The sequence below is a fragment of the Barbus barbus genome (assembly GCF_936440315.1).
Source record: "Barbus barbus genome assembly, chromosome: 19".
Classification (NCBI taxonomy): domain Eukaryota; kingdom Metazoa; phylum Chordata; class Actinopteri; order Cypriniformes; family Cyprinidae; genus Barbus; species Barbus barbus.
This window is the reverse complement of record NC_136747.1, coordinates 12,130,562-12,141,774: the sequence shown is the minus strand read 5'-3', so window position 1 is coordinate 12,141,774 and position 11,213 is coordinate 12,130,562. Positions and strand designations below refer to the sequence as shown.

Sequence of the window (11,213 nt, the reverse complement as noted above, 5' to 3'; positions counted from 1 at the left end):
CTATGAAGTCGTTAGCTTGCTCTCATCTTCAGAATGTGGTTGTACTGGTAATAAAAACTGGATTCTCATGTTTCCTTTTTAGTTCCTCTCGTTTCATTGTTCATTCTCTTTGTTCTGATCTGGCCAGGGTCATTAGAAACGTGTGTGTATGTGACATGCTCCCTTTTTATTTGACAAGCCGTGAATCTCACAAATTTTCCACTGTTCAGCTCTATGCTTTGTTAAATCACTATTTTAAATTTTGATTAGCTAAAGAAGTTTAATCAGAAGTGTAATTTGAAGCTTAATTGTGACAGAAAATTCCAGCACAAATTACAAAACAAATTACAAAACATTATTTATATGTATATAATATAGATAGATTAATTGGAATGCACAATGAAAAATCATGACTTGAAAATTGTTAAAAATGTTAAATGTTATCCGTTTTTGCAAGTGAACTCTTTATTTATATATGGTTTCATCTGACCATAGAAGCCAGTCCCATTTGAAGTTCCAGTCATGTCTGATAACTGAATATGCTGGAGTTAGTTTTTGGATGAGCTAGGAGGATTTTTTCTTGAAACCCTCCCAAACAACATGTTTGACAATTTGTTTTAAAGGTTTTCTGACCCCGAGACTCAACTATTTTCTGCAATTCTCCAGCTGTGGTCCTTAGAGAGTCTTTAGCCACTCAAACTCTCCTTCTCACCGTGCATTAGGACGATAGACACACGTCCTCTTCCAGGCAGTTTCGTAACATTTTATGTTGATTGGAAATTCTTAATTCTTGCCCTGATGGTGGAGATGGGAATTTTCACTGCTCTAGCTCTTTTCTTAAAGCCACTTCACTAATTTGTGAAGCTCAGTTACCTTTTGTTGCACATCAGAAATATATTCTTTGGTTTTTCTCATTGTGATGGATGATTAAGGGAATTTGGTCATTGTTTTCCCTCCTATTTATATTTCTGTGAAACAGGAAGCCATGGCTGGATAAGTTCATGTTCATAATCACCCTGGAGTGCTCAAAATTGTGAATACAAATGGGAATATACTTCAGGGATATGTTACTCATAAGAATTTCTAGTGGTGCCATTAATTGTGTCCAACATGTTTTTGAGAAAAACACATTTCATAATGATATTTCCCCAATTTTAAATTCTTATTATCCAATGAAATCTTAGATTTTTATGAATTTTTTAATAAAAGATCAAAAGGATTAACAATGCAGATTAATTTTTACAGCCTTCTTTGATCATATTTACCAAGGTGTCGATATTTTTGGCCATGACTATATATATATATATATATATATATATATATGTATGTATACACACACACACAGCTTGGTAGATTGCTTGGAAATTGTAACCCGTTGCATCCGAATTTTAGGTAATGTAATCAGACTACATTTTGATTACTTTTAGATGACTTTTATGTAAGTTGTCTATCACATTGATTTAAATGGGATGATCTCATACCAAACTGATAAAAAAAAAATACAAAGTTAATACCCAGCTCTATGGGGGCCATGATCCCGATTCAGCAACACCACACACACACACACACACACACAGTTGTGTGTATGTGTGTGTTGCATCGGGATCATGACCACAAATAGTATTTGATTTAATCATCGTGCATTTTTTGTGATGCATGGTGTTGGTTTTCAGCAGTTTAATTTCCTAAACAACTAGAGTTGTTCATCATTTCACACAGTTCGAAGAACAATCTGAAGCATGTCACGGCATTCAGAGAAGAGCTGAAGCAGAGACTGACCCATGATGTGTATTTCCATAATGGTTTTTATATAGAGACAAACTAAAGGTAACATCACCTTTGCCACTGAAGAACAGTGACATTGCATGGAGACTGGATTTTGGTTTACATAATATTTCTCATTATGTGCTTCGCTTAGCTAAATTCTAGACATTCGCTTTACATAATTGCGTCCTCCCTAATCATCAAAATGGAGTAAGCAAATGATGTCAGCATGGGATGGTTAATACATCTCCTTGTGTGGGACAGATAATCTATTGCTGTGTGTGGGTGGACACTGTGAGGATGATGAGGTCTGATGGACAGTTATTCACAAAATGCCAAATATGCCATGAAGACTAATGGCCAGGCAATGATTTTCTGGTTTAATCCTATTTTCTTCTTCTTTTAGACAAAGACTTGCTGGCGTTAATTCAAGTCTTTGAAAAATGCTTAATTAAATATATTAATATTTTATATACTGTAGCAACAAAAATGAATCATTAATTCTCAGTAGATGATAAACCATGCATAAACTATGAAGCTTAATTGATTTATTTATGATTAAATTAAGAGTGAAAGACAGCAACAAGAATTTAAGATTTCTTTTGAAATATGTCAGTCATGTTGGATGTTTAATTCACAGTGACAGAAAATCATGAATTATTTATGGTATTTACAGGAATTTACCTGACTAGACATTCTTATCCAAAGCTACTTACAAAAACCAAAAAATAAATAAATAAATTTTATTCATTGAAAAGTATACACTCACCTAAAGGATTATTAGGAACACCATACTAATACTGTGTTTGACCCCCTTTCGCCTTCAGAATTGCCTTAATTCTACGTGGCATTGATTCAACAAGGTGCTGAAAGCATTCTTTAGAAATGTTGGCCCATATTGATAGGATAGCATCTTGCAGTTGATGGAGATTTGTGGGATGCACATCCAGGGCACGAAGCTCCCGTTCCACCACATCCCAAAGATGCTCTATTGGGTTGAGATCTGGTGACTGTGGGGGCCATTTTAGTACAGTGAACTCATTGTCATGTTCAAGAAACCAATTTGAAATGATTCAAGCTTTGTGACATGGTGCATTATCCTGCTGGAAGTAGCCATCAGAGGATGGGTACATGGTGGTCATAAAGGGATGGACATGGTCAGAAACAATGCTCAGGTAGGCCGTGGCATTTCAACGATGCCCAATTGGCACTAAGGGGCCTAAAGTGTGCCAAGAAAACATCCCCCACACCATTACACCACCACCACCAGCCTGCACAGTGGTAACAAGGCATGATGGATCCATGTTCTCATTCTGTTTACGCCAAATTCTGACTCTACCATCTGAATGTCTCAACAGAAATCGAGACTCATCAGACCAGGCCACATTTTTCCAGTCTTCAACGGTCCAATTTTGGTGAGCTCGTGCAAATTGTAGCCTCTTTTTCCTATTTGTAGTGGAGATGAGTGGTACCCGGTGGGGTCTTCTGCTGTTGTAGCCCATCCGCCTCAAGGTTGTGCGTGTTGTGGCTTCACAAATGCTTTGCTGCATACCTCGGTTGTAACGAGTGGTTATTTCAGTCAAAGTTGCTCTTCTATCAGCTTGAATCAGTCAGCCAATTCTCCTCTGACCTCTTGCATCAACAAGGCATTTTCGCCCACAGGACTGCCGCATACTGGATGTTTTTCCTTTTTCACACCATTCTTTGTAAACCCTAGAAATGGTTGTGCGTGAAAATCCCAGTAACTGAGCAGATTGTGAAATACTCAGACCGGCCCGTCTGGCACCAACAACCATGCCACGCTCAAAATTGCTTAAATCACCTTTCTTTCCCATTCTGACATTCAGTTTGGAGTTCAGGAGATTGTCTTGACCAGGACCACACCCCTAAATGCATTGAAGCAACTGCCATGTGATTGGTTGATTAGATAATTGCATTAATGAGAAATTGAACATGTGTTCCTAATAATCCTTTAGGTGAGTGTATATATATATATATATAAACCATTGGGGATTTATATTTTAGGTTATGGGGATATTTAAAATTATTATATATATTTTTTTATTTATACAAATTAAATTGTATTAATTTTGAATCTATTTTCTATACTTTTCTGGTGATCTGTTAAAACCTAAAATGTGACCCTGGAGCACAAAACCAGTCATAAGTAGCATGGGTATATTTATAGCAATAGCCAAAAATACATTGTATGAGTCATTGCTAAGGACTTTAAACTTCTTTAAACAAACAACTTTAAAGATGATTTTCTCGACATTTAGGTTTTTTTGCACCCTCAGATTACAGATTACAGCTAGTTGTATCTCGGCCAAACCATACATCAATGAAAAGATAATTTATTCAGCTTTCAGATGATGTATAAAAGTTAATTTTAAAAAATTGACTCTTATGACTGGTTTTGTGGTGCAGGGTAGCAAATGTAGTAATGTTAGTTAATGTTCTTAATGAAATATATAATGAAGTGTTACAGATCAGTTTTAACATTGGAAAGTCCCTATATGTCTTCTTTACTATATATAAAAAAATATCCGACAAATAATTTATATCAAGAAGCAAAAACATCAAATTTAAGATAACAACTAGACTAGACTGAGAAAGCACCCTGATGCGCTTTTATCTGTCTATTGAATGATCAGGATCTACTGAGCTGTGATTGGTGGATTCCTGAAGCGGCGGAACCAATCATGAGCCGGGAGGAGGAGGAAAGAGGAAGTGAAAACAACATCAGCGCTATCTATCTAGTGCACTAGAGAAAGGGAGTGAGCGCGCGACTGCAACAAACTCCCAAACATCAATCCCTGGAAGGAGGAAAAGTCGCCTCGCCGCTTCAGGTTCGTACGATTTATTTCGCGTTGCCGATTCGCGTGATGTTGACCTGGTGTCGGTGCGATGCTGTTTCATCCTCGCTGGCTGAAGTTAAAGCGCTGTAGTGTGCAGTTGTAAGAATAGCCCCTGTATTGAGCGAGGACAGACAGATTGCAGCGGGTGGAGAGTTTGACAGAGCTCAGTGCTTCACTTCATGCCTGTTTTATTCCACAAACGCACTCAAACTTGAGTGAGACAAAAGAGTGTCACAAACATCAGTGGTTTCATTTTATGATGCATCCTGTTCAACAGTGTTAATTTGAGAGACTTCTGCACAATGACTTCTCTTTTGTCTTTATAACATAGTGAAATAGAAAAGCATTATATTTTCTGTCATTTGAAACTTATTTTGCTCATAATACGGTTTTTTTATTTAATGGAAGATCAACGTGAACTTGAGAAAACGACTTTAGTTTGGCTGTGACTGTGTGCGTGAAATAAAGGTCCCGTTTCGTTAAACGGCTCACCCTAATTCTGTCATCGTTTGCTCTTATGGCGTTATTATGTATATTACTCGCAATCATGTCGTTACAAACACGAATGAATTACTTTCTTCAGTTGAACACAAAATGAGATGTGAGACAGAATGATATTCTCAGTCACCATTTACTTTCATTGTAGGCAAAAAAGATGCAATGCAAGTGAATGGTGACTGAATCTGTCAGTCTTTTGCCTAGTGCCTAACATGTGCGTAAACGATGACAGATTTGATATTTTTAGGTGAAATATCTCTTTAAATACTGAGATTAGTGCTGATAATTAATAGTCCTTTCGATTAATGGAATAAAGAAGGCTACTGTTTTTTTTCCACTTGAATGCAATTATCTTACTTCAGATGCAAAATTTAAATGTATGAGAGAAAGTTATGTATGGCCATTGTTTTATTAAAACGACCCATACAAAATAGTTTATTGACGGCAATAAACAAACGTGGAATACAACAGTAAATTTCACAAATAGTTAATGAAACGTCACAAATGAAATGTCAAGTAACATGTTGAATTAAATATGAAATTTTGAAGTAGAAAGATTAAAATAATGTTTTCTTGTAAAATATATAGTCCAGTACTTTTTATTTTATGTACAACTTTGAGAAGTCTTTTTTAAATCTTTTTTTTTTCTCCAACTTTAGTGGAATATCACATTTTGCTTACTGTAAGGATTGTTTTGTACATTTTTTGCTATGTGTCAAGCCTTTATATAAAATTCCTGTATTTATTTTAAAGTACTTAATTTTAGGAGGGTGGTGCTCATGCACAATGGGTTCACTTCTGTAGATCTTTTTTGACTGATGTTATTTCGGTTAAATTTTATTTATTGATATTCACTGACTTGCCCAAAAAATTTCTGACATTTGTTGCTAACTATTTGTATCATCAATTATACCAATTATTTGTTGCAGCCTTATTTGAGACTGTTGAAACACCAGCAGAACTCTTGATACACCGGTTTATTGTATGTATATACTGGGGTTTATTCCACAATATATACATACAATAATTTACATTTATAAACAATTTATTATTATTTAGAAAGTGTTTCAAAATTGAGGAAGAAATAACATCTGTAAGTAGTAAAAACTTCCATGCCCTCTGGGAAGGAAATAGTTTGTTCCTTTTCGTTCAAAAAGGTCAGAAGCTCAAAGTCTTCATCTTTTTTCATGCATATATTTCCTTGACTTTGTAGTTCAGATGCATGCTTGTCTTGTGGAGTCCAGATGAGAATGTGTTTTGTTGCAGTTGCAGTCCGTTTCTCTTATCGTCATGTCGTTGAGTCACTTTTGTGTCTGGAGGCAAGTGTGAGCTCAGCGTCTTGCCCAATAGGTCCTTAAGATCGCATGCATGCAATGTTGGTCTCGAGATGTAAGCATGTCCAGTGCATTTTAGCGTCATGTAGAATGTTTTCTGGGTCAGAAATAATTGAGTCACATCACAACATTAATGTCAAATGCACATTTTGCTGTCTTTTGGGTGCTGCTGTGTTATTTTTTGTTATATAGAAAGTGTGAAATAGGACAGGATTGACAGAGAGTAGAGCATGGAAGGAAAGTAGTAAGTATTGCAAGCCGGACTTGAACCCACAAAGCCTAAATGAGCACCGTGACACAATATCAGAGCTTATACTACTAGACCACAGTGGTTTGATGAATTTGCATTACTTTCAGTTGCTTTTCCTCTCTTTAAAGTTTTTGCATCATGCTAAACTCATGAGGGAGGCATTTTTAGTCAAGTAAGAAATGCTTCTGCTTTTCATTGTCTTCAGTTCTGATGTCAGGGGGTTTATCATTGTCTGTGTGTGCAGTGGAGGCAGTAACTGAGATCAGATGAGTTTTCTAAGAGAGTCAGAAGTTTAAGAAGTTGCTGTGTGAACGGCTCATTGAAATTCTGCACATGTGCGGCATGTATATATAAATTACTTTCTGCAGTTTCTCAGTCTCTCACCTCTGAATGCAACCTTGCCAATTTATGATGAGTTCTTGACTGCAAGTGATTTTCTCTCTCTCTCTCTCTCTCTCTCTCTCTCTCTCTGTGTGTGCCTTTCACGTTCTTCCCTTCTTCCTCACTTTATATCTTTCTCACCACCCAGCCCCCTTATCTCACTTCTAAACTCACTTACTCAAGGGGGATTCTCAACTGTTCCTTGTCTGATGTGTTCATCGCTGTCTTCTCTTATCTTTCTTGCCTCCAAAATAAGAGTGAGGATCTTTGGCTTTGTCTTCTTCAAGTGCAGCTTCAGTGTGGTCACATAGAGAAACTATTGCACCTTTTAGTCAATTTCTGTAAGCTTTATTTGCAAGTGTAAATGTTGGCAGTCTAATTTTAGCAGGTATAAACTAGGCCTATATTCAAATGTTTGGTGATTACAATGTTTAATGGTTTTTAAATAAGTCTCTTGAGCTCACCAAGCCTGCATTTATTTGATCAAAAATATATTGAAGACAGTGATATTGTAAAATATCATTGCAATTTTAAATGATTGTTTTGTATTTCAATATATTTTAAAATGTAATTTATTTCTGTGATGGCAAAATTGAATTTTCAGCATCATTACTCCAGTCTTCAGTGTCACACAAATCCTTCAGAAATCATTGCAATTTGGTGCACAAATATTTCTTATTATAAGCATTGAAATATTCTTTGATGAATAGAAAATTCAAAATAACAATTTATTTATTTGTAACTTTAAAACCAGTGAAGTGAAGTGACATACTGCCAAGTATGGTGACCCATACTCGGAATTCGTGCTCTGCATTTAACCCATCCAACGTGCACGCACACACAGCAGTGAACACACACACACCGTGAACACACACCCGGAGCAGTGGGCAGCCATGCTGCGGCGCCCGGGGAGCAGTTGGGGGTTCGGTGCCTTGCTCAAGGGCACCTCAGTCGTGGTATTGAGGGTGGAGAGAGCGCTGGACATTCACTCCCCCCACCTACAATCCCTGCCGGCCCGAGACTTGAACCCGCAACCTTTGGATTACGAGTCCGACTCTCTAACCATTAGGCCACGACTTCCCCATTGCTTTTTATCAATTTAGTATCAATGCCCATGCATTAATTAATCTCTTAAAGGAAAATTACTCACCCCAAACGTGTGTACACATTTAAAATGCACTCATAATTGAGCATTTCTTTTTGTAAAAATGTTGACCTTGCACTGAAATATATACAATATACTAATTTTATCCAAGAAAATGCTTTCCAGGATGACAGTATCTCTTCCACTGCATAAAATCAGATTGCTATTGTTTCTTATGGCTCCAGATATCATCTGATGGGCATCAACACCCCATCCCTCCAGCAAAGCCTGCCAAGATCAATTTCCTGGTTTAGTGGATAATGTTGCAGCGCATGTAATTACTGCTTCTGGCAATACATTAATTACAGATGCAGACAGGTTGAAATGAAGGTGTTAACATCGCTTAATAAGTGCCAGTGGAAGCGTACAGAGAATCTGTGATGCTGTTGTAGTTTTATTGGGTTGAAACTGTTCTATTACTTCCTTGCGTTGGATGATGAATATCAATGTGAGTCTAAAACCAGGTCTGAAAATTAGTTTTCTGTTCAAATGGGTCCAGTGTCTTGTGTTTGGTTTTACTTTTGTCTAAACGTCCTCTGTAACTGGGTTGGGCATAATTTCTGGCCTGTGCCAGCGACGCTAGGCGGGATTTGAAGCTTTTCCTCGCACCTGTGCTCTCGGGAAGCCAGTGATCCTGCGGCGTTGCTTGTATGTACCAACATTTGGTTGAACTGGTCCTGCTGGTACTGATTTGGCACAGTCTATCGTCTATGAGTGGGCACAGATAGTCTTTGTGAGCCTCAGGTCACCACAGCTGCCCGCTTTTGATCGTCCCAGCTGTGCGCTCCAGCTGTGCGCTCGCAGTAAAAACTTTCTCTCTTGGAAGGCCGTCACATGTGGCGGCTCGCTCTCTATCCCTCTGGCGAGTGTGTGCTTCCTGATGCTGTTATCATGCCATCTCGTCACTTAGCCAAGACTTAGACCATTAAAAGAGCAAGAGGTCTGGGATGGCCGTATTAACAGTGTTGGAGCATGTGTAGGGATCAACACAAATCCAGCTTTGATCCTCTCCACGTGGATCCTGCAGTTTTAAAGTTGGGCACTAATGGCCCACTTCTTGATCCACTTTTCTAGGGCTTCATCTTGGGTTAAGATTCGTCTCGTTCCTGTTGTGAGCCGTTGGATTGGCTGTGTTTGCTGGAGTGCTGATTCACTGGCTCTCTGTAAACACATACAGACCTGCAGATTCCTCTGTGGTGTTTTGCTTCAGGTCAGACTGTGAGCTCAGTGTGAGTCAGAGAGAATAGAAGAAGAGAGACGCAGGTCAAGTGCAAAACATCATGTTTCTAAGATGCGTTAGTTAGTTGTTTTTGAGAGAAATTGCTTAATAACATGATCTTTTTATTTTTTTTGCCATTCAAAAATACAATGACTTAAACCTCTTCTATGCTGATGAATGTTTTTAATGTATATTTGAATTAATTTATATATATATATATATATATATATATATATATATATATATATATATATATATATATATATAATTTTTTTTTTTTTATATTATTAGGTTTTATTGTTATTTTTTATATATTTATATTTTTAGGTTAAAACCCTCAAACCTTTGTGCTGTTAAACTGTAAAAATATCAAATATGCATAAATAATAAATTAAATATTAACATTAAATGTAATATAATAAATATATTCATAAAATATTAATACATGATAAATGAAATATTGACACAAAATGTTAAAATATAATAAATATATATTAAATATAAATTAAATATTAACATTAAATGTAATATAATAAATATATTCATAAAATATTAATACATGATAAATGAAATATTGAGACAAAATGTTAAAATATAATAAATATATATTAAATATAAATTAAATATTAATATTAAATGTAATATAAAATATATATTCATGAATATAAAATATTAATAAATAATACATTAAATGAGATGAAATGTTAAAATGTAATATATAAATCTATAAATCTACTTTAAATATAAATTAAATATTAACATTAAATGTAATATAAAAACATATTCATATGAATATAAAATATTATTATATTCATATAATAAATTAAATATTGAGATGAAATGTGTTAATACATAATAAATATATCAATATTAAATATAAATATTGAAATATATTTGCAAATAATGATTAAGATCTGTACACTGACATATTCAAAATGCTAAGAATGTACTTAATAATTGATTTTGAAATTAAGAGTTTTTAAATGTTTTCAGAGGAGGAAACATTATCACACCATTAATTTAACTTTTAATTTAATTGAAATTAATAAAAAAATATATATTTCTATTAATAAATATTAATACATTTAAAACATAATTATTTTTGAATACCACAAGTATATTTTGTTTGCATATGATTGATTAACAGTATTAACTCAATTAACTTTTAAGGTTTTAAAGTTAAGAGTTATTAAATTAAAAAAAATATTTAAAATCAAAACCAAAAGAAACATAAAAACAGAGTACATTTCTATGTTTCATTGACCATGTATATACTTGGATGAATCTGAAAATTCATGCATGTAAATGTAGGACATAAGGATGAGAGGAAGAGGAAGTGAAAGTCTGGACAGGATGCTAAGAGCACTAGAAGCTACAAGCCCTAGGTTTCTTTGTCTTTGTGTCTGTCTCTTGTTATCTCTCAGGTTCAGTGAGGTCTAACAGCGTCGCATGCCTTTCCAAGAATGTTTCTTTGCATAAAGAGGAAAACACTGCACCCCCATTTTGGCTTTCTTCCTGTTGATGAGCATCATTACGACTAATTACATTAAGCCTCAGTAGAGATGTTTATGCTGGGTGTGTCAGACATGCGCTATATGAAACTAGCGGGTAGACTGTACGTTGCTCTTTTATCCTTCACAAGGTTTCATTTAAAGACGGATGATTCATCAAAAAGATTTGTGTTCCACCAGAACCAAATGCAGCCTGATACTGTCACAAAAGACACAGGCTGTGCCTTTTGTGACAGCATCAGGCTGTGTTTGGTTGCAATTTTAGGAGGGTAGAC

The 11,213-nt window shown here is 35.6% G+C and overlaps 1 protein-coding gene across 2 annotated transcripts in view; it reads left to right on the top strand.

Annotated features, from left to right (window-relative positions):
• The first annotated feature begins 4,501 nt into the window (after positions 1-4,501).
• The window catches only part of LOC306884981 (engulfment and cell motility protein 1-like), a 93,548-nt gene continuing 86,836 nt past the window's right edge, over positions 4,502-11,213 (top strand). For both annotated transcript variants that reach the window (XM_079441267.1, XM_079441263.1), the window contains exon 1: positions 4,502-4,592. The gene's annotated coding sequence lies outside the window, so the exon portion shown is untranslated. The remainder of the gene's footprint in view (positions 4,593-11,213) is intronic.